Here is an 11601-nt window from a genome sequence, read left to right on the forward strand (position 1 = left end):
GTGCACAAAGCAAATTCCGTAAAGACATGTATGAGTGAGTTTGCCTGCACAGAGCCCTGATTTTAACTCGATAGAACACATTTGGGATGAATTATAGCCGTGACTGTGAGCCAGGCCTTCTCATCCAAAAACAGCGTCTGACATTCACTGACTTACACTACTGGAAAAAATGGTCAAATGTCCCATAGACACACTACTAAAACTTTTGGAAAACATTCCCTGGAGAGTTGAATCTGTTATAGTTGCAAAGGGTGGGGCAAAATCCAATGGATTAAGAATGGGATGTCACTCAAGTTCATATACGTGCAAAGGCAGCTGAGTGAATACATTTGGCAATATAGTATACATTTACATACAAGACCACTGACACCAAAGGAGTATATATACATAGGAGCACAGACAATGAACAACCTGGGAGTGATAATCAGAGGGCAAGCCCACAAAGGAGGCACAGTTGGGAACACTAATTGAAACGTAGGGCCAAGGCAGAGACAAGGGAGGAGATGATAACAAAACAGAACAAAGGACATGTACTGAAGGAACACATGAAATACAATGAAAACATAGAACAGAGAATAAAGCATGACAGAAGCGCCCCAAAAAGTGGCTCAACTCCCAGGGCACATAGACATAGCCCCCCCCCCCCCCTAACCCCCGGGAGCTGTCAAAGGGGAGGAACCTGGCAAACAAAGAAAACTAACTTAAGGAACCAAAAACAGACAAACAGAAACCAGGACAGGAGCTTGGATATTGGATAAACTGGATATTGGACAAAAATGGGGAGTGGAATCGAAACATGATTGGAGACTGGGTAGGAGACAACACACTGGACTGGAACTGAGACCAGACGGGAACAGAACCGGTAGACTGGTTAGGATACAAAACAAAGGACTGGAATGGAGAAAAGTGGTTCATCGGCTCCCATAGACAAAGCTGTAGCAGCTCTCTCTCCCAGAGGCAGAGCAAATGGTCAGTCTGCATGGCAGATCTCACAGAGCAGAATGAGCTGCAAATGTGCAAACAGTGCTGCCAAAGACACATTTGCTTCATTTTGCGTTTAATTTACTCCTTTTAATGAGCTGCTGAACCAAGATAACATAATTGATTGAGATATTCAGCTTATAGGTAGAGTCAAGGTTTCACTACGGTCGCAGCAGCAGGAGAAGCCATGTCTGTGCGGGAGCTGGTACAGTTTTTGTAACATGCTTGTTGTGTATTGTTCATGCATTTTGACCCTTATGGCATTCTGTCTTGTACAAGGCAATTGTAGTTCTATGCTAGGGTTTTGTAGTTTTATAAAAAAAAAAACCTCCAGTAAAAGAAAAAACAACCTCAGTAAAAGAACCAATGCGAGAACCTGAACTCAAGCCTCCCTCTGTTTATTTGTTGTTAAGTGAATTAATCGCTACGATACAACGAAACTAGCGACGAGGATAAAAGTTAGGTACAGATGAAAGTTCTGGAGCACAGTTGAGGACTAACTGAGCTACTCGTTGTGCATTTTTCATGCAAATTCATCCGTGTGGAGTTAGTGCTTGGTGGCTAGACTCTGCCACAGGGACGCTTTTCAGGGACGGCACTGACGGGAGATCAGAGTAGACAGGCAGTAATAAAGTAAGGCACTGCTAATTCTATACTGGCTTGCGCAGTGAGACCATTCAGAAGTGTCTTTTGACAGAGAGCAACTTAATGCTAGAGGGGGCAATTGAAGTGAGCACATCCATGGAAATGGCAGCCAAAGAAACTCAACAGCTAAGTGGATCTGTGCAAGTAGACAAAGTGCACAGTGAAAAAACAAAAACCCCAGGTGAACAAACCATGCTACCGCTGTGGAAAAACTGGTCATCAAGTACAGGAATGCTGGTGTAAAGACATGACCTGTAGACACTGTGGAAAAAACGGGTATATTGAACGAGCATGCAAAACAAAAAAGCCAGTTTTTAACAAAACCACTAAACAGAGCAAAGATGTTTGAGAAAACCTAAAAAAAAGCTGGTATATCAAGTGAAGGAGTCAGTAGAGAAACAAAGTGACAAAACTGATGATGAATTTTTGCAGGTAATATCAGTCTCAGGAACTTCTGATGGTTATTGGGTGACACCCCTGCTGGAGGGAGAGCCAATACCGATGCAAGTGGACACTGGTGCAGCAGTATCGCTGGTTTCAGAAAATGTCCACCAGGATAAGCTGCAGCATCTAAGGCCAAAAGCTGCTAAGCTGATGTTAAGAACATATACTGGTGAGACTGTGCCACTGAAAGGAGTTGTGGATGTGACTGTTGCACTCAAGAAACAAAAGGTGAAGCTGCCTTTGTACATTGTGGCTGGCAATCATCCATCACTGTTAGGGCGCTCCTGGCTGGAAAAAAATTAGGCTGAAATAGCAGGAAGTGCACATCATGGTTGCAAAAGATGGTGCAAATCTTCCTAGCATACTGAAGAAGCATGCTACTGTATTTGCAAAGGAGCTTGGAAGCATGAAATATATCACAATAAAGCTGAGTGTCAAGCCAGACTGTAAGCCAAAATGTCTGAAGGTGAGACCTGTTCCCTATGCTATCAAACCCAAGGTTGAAGCTGAGCTGAACCACCTAGTTGAGGCAGGAATACTGGAACCGGTTAGTGTGAGTGAATGGGCTACACCCATTGTCCCAGTCATTAAGAAAGACGGATCAGTTAGAATCTGTGGGGACTTCAAAGTCACAATAAATCCAGTCCTGGCTGCTGAAAGATATCCACTTCCCTTGACTGATGATCTTTTCGCTAGTCTTTCTGGGGGCCAGAAATTTAGCAAGATAGATTTGTGCCAAGTTTACTTACAGATGCATGTAGATCCAGACTCACAAGAGTTACTGACTATTGTAACACACAAGGAACTCTATAGGCACTGAAGGCTTCCATTTGGTATTACCTCAGCTCCAGCATTGTTTCAATGAGTAATGGATCAGATCCTCAGTGGGCTGACGGGTGTACAAAGCTACCTTGATAATCTTCTCATCATGGGCAAAGATGATAGTGACCATCTCAGAAATCTTGATGCTGCTCTTCAGAGGCTACAGGAGTATGGTCTTTGGGTCAGAGAAGATAAATGTGAGTTCTTCTGCCCATTAGTAGAGTACCTTTTTTTGATAATAGAGCAATTGTTGATGCTCCATTACCACAAAATGTGAGCCAGTTGTGAGCCTTCTTAGGATTACTGATGTATTATTCAAAGTTGGTGCAAAATTTGGCGAACATACTGCGTCCACTTCATGAATTGCTAGTTAAATCAAGACAGTGTAAATGGACTGACAGATGTGAGAAGGCTTTTAATGAAGCAAAAGCAGCCTTAACTGAGTCAAAGGCCCTCACAAACTTCAACCCTTCTCTGCTGATTCAGTTGGCATGCGATGAATCTCCCTATGGGGTGGGTGCTGTTGTGTGCCATATTCTACCAAATGGGGAGGAAAGACCGATAGCTTTTGCATCATGGACCCTGTGTAAAGCGAAGAGCAACTACGCACAAATTGAGAGTGAAGCCCTAGCAATTGTATTTGGTGTCAAGAAATTCCATCAATTTCTTTTTGGGCGCAAATTCATTCTGCTTACGGATCACAGACCACTGATTTCAATCTTTGGTAGCCAGGCTGGCATTCCATCACTTGCAGCCAGCCGCATGGAGCGATGGGTCTTATTATTCTCTGCATATATGTATGACATATATGGATGACATATATATATATGACAAGTACTGGAGGTCTGAATTTCACTGCAATGCTGATGGCCTGTCTAGGCTTCCCTTGCCCATAAAGCATGCAGAACACCAACAAGCAGAAATCTTCTACTTTAAGGAGGTGCCCAATGCTCTAGTGACTTCAGCCCAAGTGCAAAAGTGCACACAAACTGACCCTGTCCTGTCAGAAGTGCTGGACATTGTCTCTTGTGGGAGAAGAGGAGAGATGACAGAAAGTCTAAAGCCTTATTGGTTGAGAAGAAATGAGCTCACAGTTCAAGCTGGTTGTTTGCTGTGGGGTTTTCGAGTGGTAATACCGCCATCACTGGGATGCCAGGTGCTAGAAGACCTTCACTCAGGACACTGTGGAGTTGTGAGAATGAAAGAGATTGCTCGCAGCTACTTTTGGTGGCCTGGGCTAGATGCAGCCATTGAGAAGAAAGCAAAGACTTGAGTAGCTTGCCAGAAACAGAGGAATGTGCCACAATTAGCCCCTCTACATCCATGGGACTTTCCAGATGGGCCATGGCAGAGAATCCATACAGATTATGCTGGGCCTCTAGAGGATCACATGTTCCTTATTGTTGTGGATGCTCATAGCAAGAGGCCAGAGGTGGCAGTGATGAAAAGCACAATGGCAGAGAAACCCATTGAGACACTCAGGTCAATCTTCTGTCGTTTTGGATTGTTTCATAGCTTAGTCAACATGATGCTAAATATTATATCTGCCATGAAAATGAACAGTAATGAAGTTACCAGGGTAATTCAGCTTAATCAATTCAATAATGAATCATGTATAATTTTGAAAACCTAGTTTACAAACAAAACCTTCTTGAGTTGGAGACACTCTTTTTCAAGCATTTGAGTCATGATTCAAGCAATGTAAGACACGATCAGATTGAGTCAGACAGAACAGTTCAACACAGTTACAAAAAGTTTCCTCTAGATTCAGTGGCAGTGAGGGTCAAAATCACATCGGTTTCTTATTTTATCATCAATAAAATCAAGCCTTGTAATTGTTTAGAGAATTAAATACACATACGCACACACACACACACACAAAGATTTTACTATTGCTTTGATTATTTTCTTGTTCTTTTTTAAAAGTTGGTCTTAAATCCCTTTTTCTTTGCAAGAACCTGAAAATGTTTGAAATATTTTAAAATTATTTCCAGTATAACATACTAAGATATACTAAGATTTTTAATTAGGCTATTTAATTGGTTGCTTGAATAATGATTTGGTCTTCAAATGTGTTTGGTGTTTTTATGGTGTACATGCTAAATATCAATTTGATCAGTACCAATATTGCTGTGATTTATAGTATGTATGGTGGTACATAGGGAAGGTAAATGCTTTGTTTTGCCTTCTTCATGTGATGCTTTTTGTCTTGTGTTAAAGAAAAATACACAGAAAGTAATATTTAAAATTTGCACGTTTGTATTTATAACATTACTGATTAAATTATTTATTTTGAGGGTGGCACATCATGGTCTCCATGGACATGAACAACTCCATGGTCCTGGGGTTGTAGGTTTGAGCCCTACCTCAGCTCACTGCGTGTGAAGAGCTTGGTGTGTTCTCCCCATGTCTGCCTGTTTTTTCTCTGGGTGCTTCGGTATCCTCCCACAGTTCAAAAACACATGTTGGTAGGTGGACTGGCCATGCAAAATGTGTCCATATGTGTGAATGAGTGTGTGGTGGTCTGTGATAGTCTGGCTCCCCATCCAGGGTGTGTTCCTTTCTTGTGCAGATTGATTCTGAGTAGGCTCCACCACAACCCTATGCAGGATAAGCAGTTACAGATAATGAATGAATGTTTATTTTGTCACTCACCTTTTCATGTTTAATAAGTAGAGTGGGTGGGACGAGACAAAAATGTATATGATTTTTAAAATGGTAAAGATAGAGTTGAAGAAATCAGCTTCATGTAGAGACATAACTCAAAATTGTATGTAAATGATTTTGATCCAGTACACTTTTTAAACATTTAGAGAATGTTTCCTCAAAATTTGCTATAGCTCTTGATTTTTGCACTTAAAAAAGGTCCAGTATTTGTACACAGCTTGCTAAGTAAATGGAAGACAAAGTGTCTCCAACCAAAACACTACTCTAGACAATCAGAAACAAGAGGTGTTCATGCTCGTGTACAAGATGGTATAAGGGGAGGCGAGAAACATCATCTAGAAGCGGAATGGTGGAGGGACCTTTAAATATTAAAAGGCATGAAAAGAGATGAAGATGCTGCTCGATTCCTGCTCCATATGTGGGTAACAGTGACTTATTTTTGCTGTTTCAGATGCATTACTTAAGGTGGAACTGACTGCACATTTGTGAAAGTGTAGCTAACTTTGAATGAAACTAAACAGCTCAAGCTAAAAATTAGCTTGTGTGGTAATTCAAACAGTGAATAAATCTTACAGGCAAGTTAAACTTAAGTCACTTGCAAGCTACTGTTGGCTTCATACATACCTCAAACATACTATTCTACTTTAAATTATAAAGGACTAGTCTAGCAAAGCGTTGCATGGCTTTGGAGGGTGGAGCTTCTGAATGAACAAAACTGGGAAGTAGGAGTTTGTTTTGCTGTGAGCAGTAGCACTATTGTACTTCATGATACCTACTTGGCTTAGCTAAGCTTTTTTGCTTTTCCACTAGGCAAATCTGGTACCTGGAACAGGTACTATTTCCAAGCGAGCCGAATAGGGATTAAACATGACATGTAAACATTACAGAGCACTGATTGGCCAGAGTCATGTCTACACGGCGAAATACAGACCTCCAGCACAAACTGGCTTGTTGTAAATCTCTGAACTATAGCAGAGATCACAGTGCTTTATCCTTCTTATAGCGGCAGCTTGTAAAAATGCAACATGGTGTTTTGAAGAGGTTCAAACTCTCCTTGGATGGGTGGCCAATGAAAAAATCCAGAGAGAGCCAGATGTAGTGACAAGGAACATAAAAACTTCATTGTTCTGTTTGAACTGGGGTGTAGAGCTGTGTTCAGTCCCAAATAACAACAACATGCAAGTACACAATGAGTAAACATATAAAACTTCACTGTTGGCATTATTGTGGTTACCAAAGCCTATGGTTCCCTTTAGAGACAGTGTTTTGTGATGTCACCTGCTACATTTTGGGGCAGGTTTGGGGTGTGGCTTTATAGTGGAAAACCAACCAGGGACCAAGTGAATAGACCTGAGTAGAGCAGGTACCAGGCAGTGGAACCATGCAGTACTCACACTTGTGTCGGTTGCCTCATGCCGGAGCACGTTTTCACCTCCCCGCACACCCCACTGGCCTGCACCCACAGTGCATTTAATGTCCAGAGCCCAAGCATGCTTACATCACTAGGATGTGAGTTTTTATTTTGAATGCATGTGTGGTGATGTTCCTTTTTAATCATAGTGCATATATAATAAGAATAGTGGTGAATTTTAAGTGAAGTAGACAGCAGTAACAACCACTAACAACAAATACATTTCACTATCCACAAATATATCCCAATCTGTGTCCCATGGTCTGCAATTTGTTCAAATACAAATATATTTATTTGTGAATAGTGAAACATTTATAACTTGTGCCTAATTTGTGAATTAGCATTTACATTTTATTTTATTTGTCAAGTATAATGTATAACTGTGCATGATTTAACTAGAACAGCAGGTGAAATTCGGTATATGACCAATATGTCATGCAAATATTAAATCTTTAGCTTTAGTTGTCATGACCTACACAGCTGTCTGTTTCTGTCAGGAAGAACATTTCCATGTTAAAGTCATTTTGCATTGGCTGCTCATGCTTCAGTGCTCTGCAAGAGTTTATAGTTCTGTCATTTTATCACTTCATGATTGAGAGCTGTTCTACATGATCACAAAACAAAAGCCATCATGTCTCTCACCACAATATTTGTCTGGATGTTCATCACCTGCTCATCAGGTAAGAAAGGTTACATTTTAGTGGCAATTATTAACATTAGCTGAAACTCAAAAGTAGCTGGACATTCACAGATCAAGGAGTCATCATGATTTTAACCACTATCTTCATCTAGATGATCATTACTTTCTCATCATGTAAGAAAGGATACATTTCAGTGGTGATAAGCGGTTACAGATAATGAATGATACTCAAAATTAGCTACAATTGTATATATTTTCAATGTATTTATCACACACTAAACACTGTACTTTTAAAAGAAAATGCAATTTTTCATGCTTTCTTTCTGATTTTCTAAACTTTTTGAGAAAAAAAACGTATTTAATAACTTGTATAAATCCCGTCTCTTGTGTTCTTTCTCCAAAGCCTCTATAGGGCAGGTTGTGTTGATTCAGTCTGGAGATCAAACTGTGCAGTCAGATCAAACTGTCACTATTACTTGCAAACATGATCCAGCAAATAGCTGTGTTAAAAAAGATACAACAAAATACTGTATGAGCTGGTATCATCAGATTCCTGGAGAAGCTCCTAAACTCCTGATAGATTTCACTGATGAGAGAGCTTCTGGAGTTTCTTCTAGATTCAGTGGCAGTGAGAGTGGAAATCATATTGACTTCACCTTGACCATCAGTAAAGTCCAGCCTGAAGATTCAGGAATTTATTACTGTCAGAGTCAACATAACAGTGGGACATCCAACAACACAGTGTGGGTGTTCACACAGTGAAATATCCTCGTACAAAAACTTCTAACAGTCAGACAGTACAGAGACTGCACTGCTGCAGCTGCAGGTGCTGTGAAGTATGAGATCACGAGTCACTGATGACTCATAACAAGACTATAACTTATACATATGCAAACAGAAACATACACACATTGTTCTACTTGGTGTAAAACACTGAATGGGTTATGTGTATTTTAAAACCATTTTTAATATAAAATGCATTTTATAAAACACACTTCCTGACCCCAAATTAATTATGACCTATATTTTTTATTCATACACAATAACATTGTTTGACTCTTTACACCCCAGTTTAATAATAGAACTGTTCTGTTAATATGAATATCCACCATCTTCTGAATGTTGATTTTTTGTGTAATACACCCTGCTCCTCCAAACTACTGGAATTTTTTGGACTGATGTGTCTAGTGATCTTCTGACTGATCAACTGTAGTATTAGGAATCTTTAATCTACTGTTTCATAAAAGCTGCATGAGTAGAACATCTGATTAATGTCCACACCACAAAACCACTGTACTTATATCTCACAGAGTACAGTGTTCCTTTAAATGTCTGATGTGTTAAAAGGCGAGAGCTGCACTCTGATTGGCTGTAGAGTGAGACAACTTCCCCCACACCCCCTGCTGCAATTAAATGTCCTCAGTGGGTGAAATGTAACTAACAAAATACATCTAAGCTTTCAAAACATGTTTATTGATAGTACCGTGAAAAATCTGAAACTCTGTACTGTTATTAATTTTTTCATAACAATTTCCGGGAAAGGTATATTTCGGCCAAAATACTTATTTATCGAGTGGGATTATATATAAAATGATTAAATCAATGAAAAGCAGTGACTTTAAGCTTTAATTTGGTACATTGACTGTCAACTTTGGACGTGTAGTAATTGAGATATACTGATGGATATAATGAGTGATTTTTTAGGCGCCGGCGACCAATGAGCGAAATAAGAGGCTAAATAATGCTGGGTATCTAGGTTACAACTATCAACTCAGTCGTTTATGATAGCAAATTATTGAGTGTATGTTACAAAGTGCAGCCAGTAACAAATAGTGAGAGCTGAAGAAGAGAAAATAAATCTTACCATTTTCTTGTACTCTTGTACTTGTGCATTCAATGATGTCTGCCTGTAAGATGGCAGAATGGATGCAAGGGACGCTTTAACAGCCAGAATGACGTAACTGACCACAGCATTGCCTGTGTGCACTGTGTAAATATCGGCCTCTTGCTCTCGTATATCGGCCGATGCGGTTTATATTTAAAAAAAAAAAGCCAAAATCTTCCCAATTAATTGGCTGGCCAATATATCGGTCGATCACTATGTTCAACATCAGAGAAATAACTCTAAATTAAAATTGGTTTGATTCAAAAGCTTTTATTTTGCAAGCATTTGTTAAAGTACATCTTTACAACACTGAGCAAATTTAAAATTCAGGATAAAGTTCTGTCAGAAGATCATTTAAACATAGCTCAAATTTGTGTGTGTGTGTGTGTGTGAGAGAGAGAGAGAGAGAGAGAGAGACTGTCTTAATGGCCATTACACTGCTTAATACACATTACATTGTTTGTTCAGGCTGGAGCTGACTGGGCTTTGGTTACTGTGTGTGGCCTCACTTTAATATTGTTGTGTTTCTTCACAGCCCCTCAGTGAGGCTCAGTCTGCTGCTTCAGCTGTAGAGGCTGTTATCCTTCTGCAGCACAGCCCTACTCACATTTGAGCTCCACCTGCTACCAGCTCAGCATCCAATCAGAGCGGAAGCCCTTTTTGGCCAACCACAACAGTGTAGTCTTACCCGTTTTAATAACTAAAAACAGAAAAAGGAAAATGTACCGTCAGTTTCATTACCTAGAAATTTGATTTTTTACAATCTATCCATAAAAAAAATAATGAATGTTTCCATACCTATTACTGACAAATTGTCTTAAAACTGAATGGAAATTCTGTAAAAAAAATTAATGTTTTAATTTTCAAGAAAATTTCCAAATCTGTCCTGTTATTTAGAAATGCATATTCTTCTGTATATTTACTGGTAAATTCAATTTAAAAACCTCACTTCTCCAGAGAAATCACAAGACTACAAGATGTATTTCTGTTTTATTTATATCTGAAAAGAACACAACTTTCATCAGCAAGTAAGATTATACAAAATAATAATAATAATAAATCATGGATAAATCTCAGCAAATGCTCATTCAACATAGAAACAATTCTACATCTTACAATGAACACTGTTTAAAAAACATAACACAAATGTTTAATGTGGATTTTTAAATGATCAGCATCAGCAACACAGGCTTGCAATATTGTTAGGCAGACAGATCTTGTACATATACTTTTTAATAGCTGCACATCTTTCATTCACATAGGTCAAAGGTTTTATAAGAAATTCCTAACATACACGTTGCCTATATTGGTGTACATTTACAAATTGTAGCTCATCTGTTTTAGGACAATATCAGTCACTCTGTACCTCTCAACCCACAATGAACTAACACCGACCAGATATTTGGATAGTAAACCATTCTCAGCACAGGTCCGACAACTAATCGACGGACTACATGGTTTTGCTTGGTCTAAATGTTTTTTTCCTGGTAAGGTGTGGCTGGCTTGCTCATTTTGCTTCTATTGCTTCCTTTGTAGAGGTTTATAGTTATTGTACCTAAAAATGAGAAAGTCAGCCACAACTTCTTGGGAACAAAGTCCAAAACCAATATCAATTTTAAACTTGATTAAATATAATATCAAATTATATGTTTAAAAATGCAATTTAATAGCATAGACCATGCCCAGAGAAGCGTCGGAGAGGGGGGCGAACTCAGAAGGTTTGGGCTGGAGTTCGAGGTGGCTTGGAGGCGTGCCTGTAAAGCCGAGCCCCCCGCCCCCCGGGCTTAAAGTGGGGTGGTGGTGGGTGTGATGTTGTTCGACACAGGGATGGAGTGAGAGTGAAGGTGTATAATTGCAGCTGTGGAGAGGTAATTGGGGCATGGCCTAGCTCCCAAAAATACATCATGTGGTGACTTCACTTTACTAGCATAGACCACGCCCAGAGAAGCGTTGGAGAGGGGGGCGAACTCAGAAGGTTTGGGTTGGAGTTTGAGATGGCTTGGAGGCATGCGCGTAAAGCCATGCCCCCAAAATTAGACAGTTGCCAATCGTTCATGGGCTGCAAGGTGATTGTGGGCATGGGTACAGATGTATCTGTGGTAGGCT

The sequence above is a fragment of the Hoplias malabaricus genome, chromosome 6, assembly GCF_029633855.1.
Source record: "Hoplias malabaricus isolate fHopMal1 chromosome 6, fHopMal1.hap1, whole genome shotgun sequence".
Taxonomy (NCBI): domain Eukaryota; kingdom Metazoa; phylum Chordata; class Actinopteri; order Characiformes; family Erythrinidae; genus Hoplias; species Hoplias malabaricus.